At 44.8% G+C, this 14,459-nt stretch overlaps 1 protein-coding gene across 1 annotated transcript in view; it reads left to right on the plus strand.

Annotated features, from left to right (window-relative positions):
• The window catches only part of KIF16B (kinesin family member 16B), a 1,953,564-nt gene that overhangs the window by 1,600,561 nt on the left and 338,544 nt on the right, over positions 1–14,459 (plus strand). The gene's annotated exons all lie outside the window — the stretch shown is intronic.

A 14,459-nucleotide genomic window follows, 5' to 3' on the forward strand; every position in this document is an offset into this window, starting at 1 on the left:
TAATATTTGTTAATGTGTGATTAATTTTATTGCAGATTCCTAAATGTTGGTGCTGTGAACAATGAGTGCTGGTTACAGCATTTACCATGTTATTAAGAGACGGTCTTTAAGTTATATGTACCTCTGGTCCCAACAGCTTACTACCTATATTAAAGTGGCCCTGGTTTCTCTTGTAGGAATGAGATATTAGTGATTTTTAGAGTTCAGTTCTTTGTGCCAGAGCTCCTAATAGCACATAAAACATAGATCAAAACTGTTAAGATACTTTCAGTCTGCCAGTGAGTCCACTGATACACACTCACTGAAAGAGGTTTTGCAATGTAATCCACCTGGCGCATACTAAGGGAAGAAGGGTACGGTAAACTAAAATAGCCAACTTCTATTGACAAAGGTTAGATTCCTGCAAAATCTGATTAGTTAGAACTCTACATAGGCAAACCAAATAGAAATTGGCCTGTTTCTTTTGGTAACATGAAGAGCAGTTGAATGATTTTTCTTCCTCGCTGGCCATAAAGAACACAATGGACAACCATATAGAGAGCTGAGAAAAATTGTTATTTAGATTGATAAGAATACCCACGCCAGTTTGGTTACAAATGGGTTGATAATAAAACAAAAGCTTAAACCCACATTAAAGAGTACATGTCTCGTAACCACTTAAGTAGTTTCAAATTCAGCACCAGAATTAGTTTTTTTATTGAATATTGAATCACATTCCTTAGCACACAAAGAGTAATCACTAGAGGGCACCACTGTAGCTGGAGTGTTCGCTAGAAAGGAAAATCGTAATGCTCTAATCTATACTTTGCAGTTTGCATGCAACTCTTTGATGACAGTTAATTGCTCATTGTTCTATATTATGATTTTAACTTATGAACTGCAAGCAACAAAAGGATCGATCTGAGAAAAGCAGTAACCAACTGACCTGTTCACATTATATGCACTTTGAAATCTGCACTGAGACGTTCTTTGCAGCAGGCATATTAACCCTCTGTGCTACCGCTATCTCATGATGAGTCTAAACCTCCACTAGACAAAACTCGGATCTCTCTAGGAAGAATGTTAACCACCGGAGTTATCTTGACATTTTTATTGCCTGAAAACTGCTGGAGACCAGGCGCACAGCAGCAAGTGCAGGAGAAGCTTGCGGTGCTAATAGGGGGCGGGGTGGCGCACGCGGACGGGGTGAAATTAAATACATAAAAAAAAAAAACTTCATTGTCGCCACCGCACTGCTCCTCTTATGCAGGCAGGCTGCAGGCACAGGCTCCCAGCCTGCCCTGTGGCCAATCCTTAGCATCATCAGGATTGGCTGGCAGCGCCCAGTCAGGACGCTCCCAGGCACACTGGGAGCCTGTGGATGCTCTCTCCAGCCCGGCAACTGTGTTGCTGGGCTGGAGAGATCCTACTACGCATGTGTGTTTGGCGGCTTGAGACGGCCGGCCAAACACACATGCGCTCAGAGAGTGAGTGCTGTGCACTCCCCCTCTCTGAACGTCACAGGCCGTGGCCACACCCCTTTTACTAAAAAACAATAATAAACATATTTTTTTAATCCTTTTTTAGTAAAAGGTTTGCAGCAGCTGCTGCTGGTTGGGGGGAGGGGCAACGCTTCTCCACCCTAGCGGAGGTGCTGCACCTGAACAAGTGCTTTTAAAACCATAAAAAGCTTGCAAACACAGTGCTCTCACCCAAAGTCAGCCCACTGTTGCAGTGGCACCAGTCACACTACCCTAGAGCCGATGTGCCAAATAATCTCGATTTAGGCTTCTCACATTAGGGTAGGTTGTATTTCTTACATCAGGTATGTATTGGGTAGGTCGAGAAGGGCCCTTTTAAGTTCAGCTTTCCCGCATATCCGCATAAGATTGATCTGCATACTAGAAAAATACATTGAGCTTGTTTAAATAGTTTGCGTTTGTATGTCTGGCCCATCTGAACGTGACATCTGCTTACACCAATAATCCTTACCTGTTAAGTCCCAATAGCATTTGTAAGTTCCATGTTAAATATGTAGCCACCAATCAAGTTTAAAATGTGTGGCAAAGGTTGGGGTATAATATCAGTTTTGGAATCTGTGAAAAGCTAGGCAAGGTACCCAAAATGACTCCCAGCCTTCAGTTGAAAGTCAAGCAGAAACCATTCGAATCACCATGACCGTTAGCATTAGATGTTGCAGTTCAGGTGACCTGACTTAGACATTCTTCACTTTTGATAGTGGAATACTCTTCCAGGTCCAAAACAGTTATGCTTTAACAGGAGAGTTAAATCTTCATGAGAATGCTATTGGACTAGGATATTAACAAACTATTGTTCAAGGAGATCTGTGTATGATGCTTCTTATTTAGTTAATAAGTGCAGAATGAGCTATTTTACAAACGTATTTGGTTATTGTTTTTTTCTGCAAGTAACCCCCTTCCACATCTAAATGAATATTGATAAGATAAGCAGAAAATAGTCTGCAAATGTTTAATTTATACAGTGTTTTCTTTTCAGTAAGAGCGTTACAGCTCATTAGTCGTTCAGTTATAAAATATCACATAGCATATAAATAATTTGCAGATCATGCATTTTGCATCAGTGACAAGATAAGTACATTAAAACTGATTTATAGAAATGTTAGCATATCGTAGATATTGTCGGTCCTAAAATTGGGTTTTATGTCCTTGGTCTTAATTAGTTATCCTATTTAAATATGGTAATTTGTAAATAAACGACTTTTTGTAGAATGCCTATGAAAATACAAAAATATAGAAACTGTGTACTTTGCTGGTGTAATTTTAGTTTAGAAGAAATACAGTTTTTCTTTCAAGCAATGGTTGTAATTGAATTTCTATACAAGGTTGTGTTGTGTATAATAGCAGGATCAAGTTCTCCTCCTTGCTCAATTTTTTATCTTCTTGTGCTCCCTTTTTTCATTCAAGCCCAATGTCCAAGTCACCAACCTTCAGGGTGGTTCACCTTTGTGAAAAAGATAACTTATTTTTGTAACTTCTTGCACCTAGGCCATTGCTTAGGTGTTGGCCACCTCACTTTCAGCCACGAAAGTCTATAAGAGACACTTATCACTGTAATAAGAAAAAAGTATATTAGACTCCCATTTTTTCATTCTGACATTCCATTATTCCTTATGTATTTATTTTTCTTTATATCAATATAGTTTTATCACATTGAAGAAAATGCATATTTTAGAAAAGTAATTTCTACTTTCTGGAATTCTGTGCTGTGAAATTAATTTTACAGGCACAACAGTGTACTTAATTACTACATTTCAAACTAAATACAGTGCCACCCAGTATTCCTAAGAACCTTGGTACATACTTTACACTATCAACAATGGTTCCCTCGGAGGAAGCTCACAGCCTGTGCTTCCTATGCTCAGTAGAGTACAATCTGATTAGCAATTTTGAAAACAGTTACTTAATTGCTATATAGCTATCTCTAAATATATATATATATAGTCACTAATAAAACACAGATTACAGGGACATTATAGTTAAGAAATATAATTAAAAAAACTTAGAAATTCACTTAAAAAACCAAAGGTTACAGGGATGTTATAGTTAGGTTCTGAATTTACTCGTACAAAACCATAGAAATTTAGCAGTTGTAGTTTGTTATTTCAAGTAACTATAATCTGCACCCCAAGATAACTATAACTCGCGTCCCCACCATGCAGTTTTTTCTTCAATATTTTGAATACTAATCGTTTCATTTACATTTTTAATGATGTAATAAAATTTGTCATGAGTGTTGTAATATCTGGGGTATATAGCAGTGCATGGCTAAGGCACAAGCTATAGTTACCGTAGGGCGCAAGTTATAATTACTTGAAATAACATTTCAGCCAACCCCAATAACCACTCAACCACACGATGCGCATGGCCTTTGGCCGTCCACGGTGGGAGTTGGCCGCAGAGCCCCTCTCTGGGTGTGAGAAAAGGTGTGAGAGGTTGTCTCTGGGTGTGGGTGTGAGTGTGGTTATGAGAGTAGGTATGAGAGGGTGGCTGGGTGTGACAGTGGGTGAGAAAGTCTCTCTGGGAGTGGGAGTGTCTGTGTGGGTCTGTTAGTGGATGTGTGAGAGTCTGAGTGGGTCTCCGAGCAGGTGCATGAATGTCTGAGTAGGTCTGTGAGTGAGTGCACAAGTCTCTGAGTAGGTCTATGAGTGGGTGTATGAGTGTTAGAGTGGGTCTCTGAGTATGGGGGTGAGTCTCTGAGTGGGTCTGTTAGTGGGTGCTTGGGTCTGTGAGTGGATCTGTGAGCCTCTGAATGGGTCTGTGGGTGAGTGTATGAGTGCGTTTGTAAGTGGGTGTGTGAGTGTCTGTGTGGGGGTGTCAATAAGTATGTGAGTGACTTGGCCACAAAGGAACCTCACCTGCCCGTTTATCCAACAAGAGTTCACAGCTTTGCACAGAATACCTACCCAAGTGGAGTTCTTTCTGCCTCCTTGGGTAAATGTCCAGTATGTATTCTACACTACATCTGTGTAATGGACCATGAGGAAATGTAACCAGTGACCTTGTGGTGGTTTTAGCAACATGATTGTTCCTGTTGCCTGTTTCTCTAAAATCTTGTGATAACATGAATGCTTCTTTAGAGAGGCTAACAAAGACGTAAATCTCCACCAAACCAGGATCCTTCCTCTTATCTATATGAAGTAAGTGCTTCTTTGTTTTGTGGAGATGTCCTCCTATTCCTTCGCATCAGGAACACACCATCTGGTAGGAAACCCACTTGGGGGCCCTTTGGGAAGCAGTCCATCATCCTGGTAAAATGCTGGAAGACCTTTGCATACTACTAAGGCGGACAGGGCGAGGCAAAGCAGGGGGCGGTTCCAGGTGATTTGCACATTTGCATACTCATAGCAATTTAAAGGGAGAACCATGTACTGTGGCGGGGGTGCGGCTCCACTCCCCGGGCTGATTTCAGCCCTGGGGACCCCATCCCTTGGGCCTACCACTATTTAGTTGGGTAGATGGGCCATGTGGTCCCCCTCCCTGGCCAATTTTGCCCATGTGGACCTCACCTTAGGGGCCCGTTACTAGTCAATGGGGATGGGAGGGCCATGTGGCCCCCCACCCCTGGCCGATTTTGACCCCCAGGGACCCAAAGCCCACCGCTATTCAGTGGGGGAGTTGAGGTGCACAAGCCTCCCTCCCCCTTGCCGATTTCAGCCCCTGGGGACCCCATCCCCTGAGGCCCAGCCATGTCACCTGGGTGCCCTGTGCACCCAGAGTTCACGATGGGGACTGCAGGGGGCGCCTCAAGGCCCCTGTGGTCCCAGTCAGCTCCCTGAAATTTCTCTAGTACACCATATCTCTGTGAGCAGCTAAAGAGATGAAACCTCTTTCATCAGGCAAGAACACTTTGACGGCTCTCACCTGCTGGAAGCAGAGTGTTTGCGCTGACTTGTCAGGAGCTGTCGATGCTCCCACCAAGTCAGAGCAAACAGCTATGTCCCAGGGGTGGGTACCACAGGACATAGCAGGAGCCCGTCCTGGGGGGTGTCAGTCCCCATGGCCATTATTGGCTCCACAGCCCCCTCCAATGTTTCAATTTAGCCCCGGGGAGGTGGGGACTGCAACAGTTATTTCATTTCATCCCCAGGGAGTTGCCGGTCCCTGGGGCTGCCGGGGGCTGCGTGCCCCCTTATTTTCAATGAATTGCCCAAGGGAGGTGGCGGTCCCTGGGGATGAGGGGGGGGGGGCACGCGAGCCCCCTGCATTAATTGCATATTAGCCCCGGGAAGGTGGTGGTCCCAGGGGCTGTGGAGGAGGCCATACGTGCTTCCCCCATTAAAAATGAATGTTTTGCCCCTGGGAGGTGGTGGTTTATGGGCACAGGGGCTACGTGCCCCCCAGTTTACTTATGCCCCGGCCAGGTGGCAGACCGCGAACCTGGCCTACCTGGGGGGAAATATAAAAACAAGCATGGGAGACTGTGCTGTTTTTCTTTTTTAATCACGCAAAATTTGTGGATCCGCTTCCATTTTCGCCATAAGTTGTAAAAAAAAAAAATTAAAACATACTTTTAAGGCTGGGGGCCCCCCTGCACCAAGGGTAGAGGGGTAAGGTAACACTACCTTAACCCCTTCATTTTGTTTTTTATTTTGTTGAGACTTGGCTAAAGCAGAGTCTCTAAATGGCTGCCAACCCTTCCTGGTTGAAGTGTTGGCAGCCAATCAGAGCTCTGCACAAGATCGGGAGTAGTTGTGAAGCCTTCAACCCTCAAGATGTATAGTTTTCTTTTAATATCTCAAAATTCACTGAACAGATTTACACCTTACAACAAAAAGGCTTCTTTCTGGAACATAAGCTACCCTTCTGCCAAATGTGGTGTAATTACGTCCAGCAGTTCTGGATATAGTCATTTTCAAAATCCCTCTGAGAATTATAATGAAAAACACACTTTTGTTTCCCCCCCCCTTTTCTTTTTTTTCTCGGCCCCTGCTTGACAAATCACCCTTAAAACTTCCCATGTACAACAAGATTCTCTGTAACACTTTTTCTGGAAAATGTTGTGAAGATTCGTCAAACGGCGCTAAAGATTTAGGCACGTGAAAAGACACTCTTTCTATAGTAACATGGTCCTAACTAGAACTACCTACTGGTGGCCACCCGTAGGTACTATCTGTATAGTCCCCAGGGCCCAGGATAGCAGAAACAAATATTGTAAGAAGTGCGGGAGATATTCACTCTATCAGTAAATAAGGAACTATACAAATATGATGACAGGTTTACCGAAAGGGAGGATGTTTTTAAAACATTGTTTGTGGAATGAAGTAACGTTCTTTTGAATGCCAGAACTGATACCTGTAAAGAGGAGAGCAATCCGAGCAGTTTATTGAAAGAACTAGAACCAGCACTGATTAAGGAAGTCAATAAATGGTGGGAGATGGCCACATTAAAGAAATGCATAGAAGTGAAACGAATCCCCCATGGCTTAAGAATTTTTGTGTCAGCCACATCGAGTAACATGGATAGTGAGTTACTTAAACAATGGCAAAATTACACTGTAGAATGTTCAGTAAAACTTATGCAAACATTAATTATTCAGGCTGAATGTCATTTGCAACAGATAGCGAAACAGATCAAAGAGATTGAGACAGCTTTAGAACCTCTGAAATGTAAGGAAGAAATCGCAAAGACCCTTAGTGAAATAGAATCAAGGGTTGAAAAGCATGAGAGTGAAGTACAGGCTAAGAAATCTAAGAAATCTACTCATGATAAAGTGAATTAGGAGACTAGAAGAGTCTATACATTTGCAAAGAAGTATGACACCTTACATAAAAGACGTACAATGGATAAAGACTTGGATAGAGAAGCAACATTTTCAAGCATGGACACCTCAGGTGCAAGTTCGGGGGACAAGAACCTCTTAGTGAGAGCATCAAGATTAGATTTCCCCAAGGAAATTTGCCTGCTCCAGATCCAGACAAGGGGAGGAGGCACAGGAGAGTTCCGCAAAGCTGCGACAAACATAAATGTACCAGAAGGTCAAAGAGGAAGAAGCAGAAGGACAACAAAAAGAACTAGGAATGCAAGATGAAAGTCTGGTTATCAGTCTATCCTTCAAACAACTGGAAGAGCATAATTTGAATCTATTAAAGAAGGACCTTACATTTGTACCATTAGCAAATTAACCTGTACAAATTTTGTTGTAAGTTGAAACTGAAGAAATATTATGCGCAGAAAAATGATTTTAAACAGATGGGATATAACAAGTCAGATTTTTCTACGACCTCATCTATACAGATAAGTGAAATAAGTAACTCGAGGGATTTGTTCAGTTTGGAAAAGGAATCAAGCAAGGAAAGAGAAACACTGGCAACAAGCACTCTCTCAGATAAAGAATTTTGTGAACGGATGGGCATATCGACAGATGCAACTCTGAATAGTGGACGTACACCTAAATCCACATTTTGTCCTCAGTTACCAACAGGGAACAAAATTGATATATTCCCAAAAAAAATGACAGAAGAATTAAACAAGAACTATAGGAAAAAGGGATTAGGAGGACAGGGATATGCTCACAGAGTGAACATGACTCAGGAGAACTGGAAGGCTTTGAAAGAACTTCAGCATGATAGAATAATAATCAAGCCCATCTGACAAAGGAGGTAGTATCATTATTATGGATTGTGAGGAATGCATAAAGGAGGCAATGAGGGAAATTGGAGATAAAGAAAATAACAAACTACTAGATATCGATCCAACATTTGAAGAGGCCAGAAGCTATCATCAGAAATTGAGGGGATGGCTTGACAGAGGTCGCCTTTATGATCAAGAGCTTGCATACTTGAAGAACATTCATCCGGTGATGTCCACCGTTTACTTTTTGCCTAAAGTACACAAGAATAGGAATAATCTACCTGGGACGTCAATAGTGAGTGCCTTTGGATCTCTATTAGAAAATACATCTAGTTTTCTAGATATTTTTCAATTTCCATATGTACCATCGTTGCCTTCATATATTAGGGATTCAGTGGGTTTTTTGAATTGCATTAATGGCATCCCTTGGAAGCAAGACTACTTGATGGGAACAGTTGATGTTGTATCCCTGTAAAATCCCTTAATAGAATGTGCAGATGGATTAAAGGCCTGTCAACATTATCTTAGATCACAGTCAACCAGTCTCCTTGAATGCAATGAGATGTTGCTAGAAATGTTATAGTTTTGTTTAACCTAAACACGTTTCTGTTCAATAACAAATAGTCTGCAAGTTTATGGAACAGCTATGGGTTCTTCATTCTCACCGAGATACGCAAATTTGATGATGGTCCATTGGGAGGCTGAGATAATGTAGACTGATGACAACAGAGACCACCTAAATAAAATAGTGCTACGGTGCACTTCATAGATGATTTATTTCTTATCTTGCATGGAAATGATCAGCAATTAACAGACTATTAAGTCATCGGACAGAAACCCTCAGAAACTAAGATTCACTTATGAAATCAGTGCATCTAAAATGGATATATTGGTCTATATAGAGGGTGAGTAGGTATGCACCAGCATATATAGGAAGCCAACAAGTTGAACAACTTACTCCATGCGAATAGCGGACAATCACAGGCCCTAGGATTAGTACTCTCTAACAGCCCTAATGAAGTGGTTCTCTTCAATATAGATGTAATGTTACAGATGTGATTTTGTCAATGTGGATGACACTTACGTCAAATTAGCATGATAAAAATGTTAAATCGGGGTAATTGAGGACCATTTAAAGAGCTTTTTTTATTGATATGGGGATGGATTTACAAACTATGAAATAAGGGAAACGACATATGGAATATGTTTCAGTGTTGGAATAAGGAGGTTTATCCACATGACAGACTGGGAGTGTGAATATAAGTGTGATCAATAAGTCTATATAGGGGTTACAGCCCTGAGAAGAATAGGAATTCAATGTACTTGACATGTTAATAGCAGTACCCTGGCACGTCGTTGGGTGGCGTTGTCCGACTCCGCAAGCGTCGTTGGCGTTGTGGTCACTGTGATGACGTCGGGAGTCATATATAGATGCTGCTGCTGTACGGTGATGTCAGTTCTTTTCTTTCCGCACCACGTGCTGATCTGGAGAGAGCTACCCTGGTCAATTTTTAACTGACTTTGACACTTTTGTCGAATTTTTTTATTGACATTTTTGGTGCGTTGAGAATGGTTTCAAGCCTTGCGAGGCCTGCCACTGCATGATGTCGGTGACGGATTTGCACTGGGTCTGTTTGTGGTGCCTGGAGTGTGACCACGATCCAAAGTCATGCTCCGAGTGCCAGGCCATACACCCGAAGGCCTTGATGGAGTGCTCCCTCAAACTTATGGCGGCCCGGCGCTCAACTTTGCATCGATCCTGGTCTCGCTCGGGAGGAAGGTCTCAAGACCGCTCGCAGAGTCACCACCACTTGCCGTCCTCAAAGTCTTTGGGTCACTCAGGTAAGAAGAAAAAAGAAGTCGAGAAGACTAGGCATCCTTCGACTTCACCCCGTCACTCGGCTGATGTGACGCAGGAGGAGCCTCGACACTCTAGGCCTCCGTCCTCAGAGTCTACTTCTGGGTCTGCTCCATGCCTCCTCGACTTTCCAGGAGCCGGAGCAACCCCTGGCCAATTGAAAGAATTCTGTCAGGCCATGCGTCTCACTTTTGGGCAGTCCGACCCCCCTTCTGGCCGTCGGGGTTTGGGTGGGGTCTCTTCGGGTCCCGCATTGGCAGCTCTGGCCCCGGCCACCGAAGTCCCCTCTGGACCCGCTACCAGATCCATACCGACACCGGTCACACCTTTCAGACCTTCCCCGGTGCTGGTTCGACCGTCGACGCTCCCGACGTCAATTGTGCCCATGATCGATGTTGACCTGATCCTAATCCCCGATGACTCGGAGTCGGGCAGCATTGGCTGTCGCCGCCCTCTTCTTCAATGGGGTCTATTCACCTCAGGTTGGATTCAGACCCTTATTCTTATGGGTATGAATATGAGGAAGGATTGGAGGGGTCCCTGAACCTTTATGAATACCAGGACGTCCCTAATATGGACTGGGCACAGGAATTGGGTGAGGCCAGTAATCTGGATACTTCTCCAGACGCTGACATGCTTTCTCCTCCTACCATGGCTACAGTGAGGGGAGCAACTTATTCTGTGGTTGTCAGTAGGGTGGCTGAGGTCCTTGGCCTCAACCTGCCTTCCGTTGAAGTCAGGTCTAATCTCCTGATGGAGGATCTTCAACCAGGGGCTTCCACATCTGAGCCTCTCCTTCCTTACAAGGAAGCCCTCACTGATGTCCTTCTGGGTACTTGGTGCAGACCCAGCACAGGGGCTTCTGTGAACAGAACGATCGCTCACTGCTATCGTTCCACCTCGAACGATCTTAAATTCCTGTCCCACCACCCCACACCTAGGAGCCTTGTTATCCACGTACCCTCATCATCTGGGGCATTCTTTTCTGCTTCTCCGGATTGGGAATCAAAGAGACTGGACCAACTTGGGAACAAGATGTTTTCTTCCTCCAGTCTGGCTTTGCTGTCAGTAAACACTGCATGTCTTTTGGGCCGTTATACTCACTCCCTGTGGAATACAGTTGCTCACGTCTTGCTGCAGATACCGCCAGAGGCCCAGACTATCATCTCCCAAGAAGTTGCTGATGGGAGAGATGCTGCGAAGTTCACTATTCGATGTGGGCTGGACACAGCTGACTCTCTGGGTAGATCGGTTGCATCAGCGGTGGCCTTGAGGCACCACGCCTGGTTGAGGGCATCTCATTTCTCAGGGGATATCCAACAGACCATTATGGACATGCCCTTTGATGGCACCCGTATCTTTGGAGACATAGCAGATTCAGCACTTGAGAGGTTCAAGGACTCCCATGCTACGGCTCGGTCCCTCGTCCTTTCGACTGCCTCTCATCGCCAATAGTCCACCTCTCACCTCTTTTGTGGCCATGGAAGGGGCTACCTATCGCATCCCTTTCTCAGCCACCGTGCTGCCCAGGCTGTTCAGCCACTTCATGGCCTGGGACGCGGAATCCCATGGGCTCGTAAGAAAGGGAACCAGAGGTCTACCCAGTCCACCCCCACCCCTGCTGTAGCCTCCAGGCATTTCTAGTCCGTCCCCCCATTCCAGACCAGTTGGCGGCAGGATTTGGCATCACCTGCCTCACCGGGAATCCATCACTACGGACAGGTGGATTTTGCAGATAGTCCGAAGGGGCTACTCCCTCCCCTTCGAGACTGCCCCTGCGGCCATGCCTCCATCTTACGGCTGCCTATCGGAGGATCATCTGACACTTCTCCGTGAGGAACTCGTGGCCCTCTTGGCCAAGAGAGCCATAGAGAGGGTCCCTGCGTCAGAAATATGTTGTGGTTGTTATTCCTGCTACTTTCTGGTACCCAAAAAGAACTAGGGCTTGCGTCCTATCCTAGACCTTCGGGCCCTCAATCTCTTCCTCAAAACGGATAAGTTGCTCACCCTGGCTCAGGTCCTGTCTGTCTTGGACCCAGGAGACTGGATGGTAGCATTGGACTTGCAGGACGTTTATTTTTCATATCCCCATCTTGCCTGCCCACAGATGTTACCTACAATTCGTGGTAGGTCAGAACACTTTCAGTTTACCGTGCTTCCCTCTGGCCTTACCAGAACCCCTCGGTTTTCACAAAAATGATGGCGGTGGTTGCAGCTCATCTGCGCATGTTGGGGGTTTCAGTCTTCCCCTACCTCGACGACTGGCTGTTGAAGGCAGACACGCCCCAGAAAGTCATCTCCCACCTTCAGACTACGGCGAACCTCCTGCACATGCTGGGGTTCACTATGAATGTACTGAAGTCACACCTGACTCCCTTTCAGACGCTTCCTTTCATCAGAGCAGTTCTGGACACAGTGCAGTTTCCGGCCTATCCTCCTGAAAAGCGAGTCCAGGATATTCAGACTATGATTCCGTTCTTTAAGCCTCTATCCTGGGTTTTGGTGAGAATGACTCTGAGGCTGCTGGGCCTCATGGCCTCCTGCACCCTGCTAGTGACACATGCCAGATGGCATAACCAGGCTTTGCAGTAGGACTTGAAGTTCCAGTGGGAGCAGCATCAGGGAAATCTCTCCGACATGATCCAGATCTCAGAGGGGACTGCGAAAGACCTGCAGTGGTGGCTTTTGAATCAGGATTGGGTCAGCAGCAGATCCCTCTCCTTCCCTAACCAGATCTATCAGTGTTGACAGACACGTCACTCCTGGGATGGGGTGGCCACAAGGGAGAGGCGGAGATCAGAGGTCTCTGATCTCCGGTGGAGTCTGGACTCCACATCAGTCTTTTGGAGCACTGGGCGATCAGGCTTGCATTGAAAGCATTCCATCTCTCTCTCAAAGGGAAAGTGGTGCAGATGTTCACGGACAACACTACCACCATGTGGAACTGCAACTGCCTCTGGACATGGCTGGCACATCAGGGCATTTCCCTGGTGATTCAACATATAGTGGGCTCTCTCAATGCCAGAGCAGATGAACTCCGTCGTCTATGCATAGCCGACGACTGAGTTCATCTCAGGTCTCTTTCAGCAGTGGGGAGAACATCTGTTCGCCTCCATAGAGAATGCACAATGTCAGCTGTTTTGCGTGTTGGAGTTTCCAAGGCGGCACTCGCTCAGCGACGCCTCTCATCTTGAGTGGAACTCCGGCCTCCTTTCCACCTATATTACTGTTCTACTTTCCTGCTCTTATCTCATAACCAAGCTTACAGAACCTCTCTGGAATGCACTTCTGAGTTTAAAGAAGACATTTATTGTTATTATTATTACACCACGAGGTTCCTGAGAGACAAAATTAGTAGATTGGAAGCACACATTCAAAAGTAGTCGCAGCAATGAAAGCAAAATATATCAAAGTACTTCTCAGATGCAATGTACACAGCAAATACATGTGATTATATTATAGCATAACTTCAAAGCAAAGCATAAAAGTCTAAATTCATCACTGTAGGGCCTATATTCAGCTTCATCTTTCTGGGGTCTGCAAGTTGATGACTCTGGTCAACTGCGAGAAAGAGATTTTCTACCCAAACGGGAGACAGGCAACTGACGTCTCCGTTCCTGTCTGAAGTCAAGCAGATTCAATCTAACTAACTCTGCTGTTTCCCAAAGCCATTGTTCCAAAAACATGCCCCCTCCTCTCAGACTCGGGAAAACTAAGCAAGCCTTTGGAGACTGGCCAGATCTCCTAGACCACTCCTCTTCCCAAAGCTGAGCAGAAAGGAAAACACCAAATGTACTCTCTCTTATCAGCTATAGTCTGGTGTGAAAAACACAGCTTGGTCTATCATGTGGAAAAACACAGCTTGGAAAAACACAGCTCATCTGCAGTGTCTCAACTGCAATGTCTAACCCCACATTAAAGCCAATAGGCAGCTAACCTAAATATCAAATGTAATGTCTAATGTCATGTCAAAGCCAATAGGCAGCTAAACTGAATACAGAATGTAATGGCTAATGCCATGTCAAAGCCAATAGGCAGCTAAACTGAATACAGAATATAATGGCTAACGCCATGTTACAGCCAATAGGCAGCTGACCTGAATACAGAATGTAATGGCTAACTCCATGTTAAAGCCAATAGGCAGCTAAACTGAACAACACATATAGGGGGTTATTACAACTTTGGAGGAGGTGTTAATCCGTCCCAAATGTGACGGATATACCACCAGCCGTATTACGAGTTCCATAGGATATAATGGACTCGTAATACGGCTGGTGGTATATCTGTCACTTTACCGTCACTTTTGGGATGGATTAACACCTCCTCCAAAGTTGTAATAACCCCCTTAATGTGCTACTGGTGAACATTGAGCAAGTAATATGCGCAGTGGTGAAACACAAAGTCATTGGTCAAACACAATTGATATCATCACAATTACTTCTGTCCAGAGTCTGAAGAAGATCAAGAACGACCGGGCCCAAGTAATCTTGGTGGTTCCGGACTGGGCATGG

Source organism: Pleurodeles waltl, chromosome 5 (genome assembly GCF_031143425.1).
Source record: "Pleurodeles waltl isolate 20211129_DDA chromosome 5, aPleWal1.hap1.20221129, whole genome shotgun sequence".
Taxonomy (NCBI): Eukaryota; Metazoa; Chordata; class Amphibia; order Caudata; family Salamandridae; genus Pleurodeles; species Pleurodeles waltl.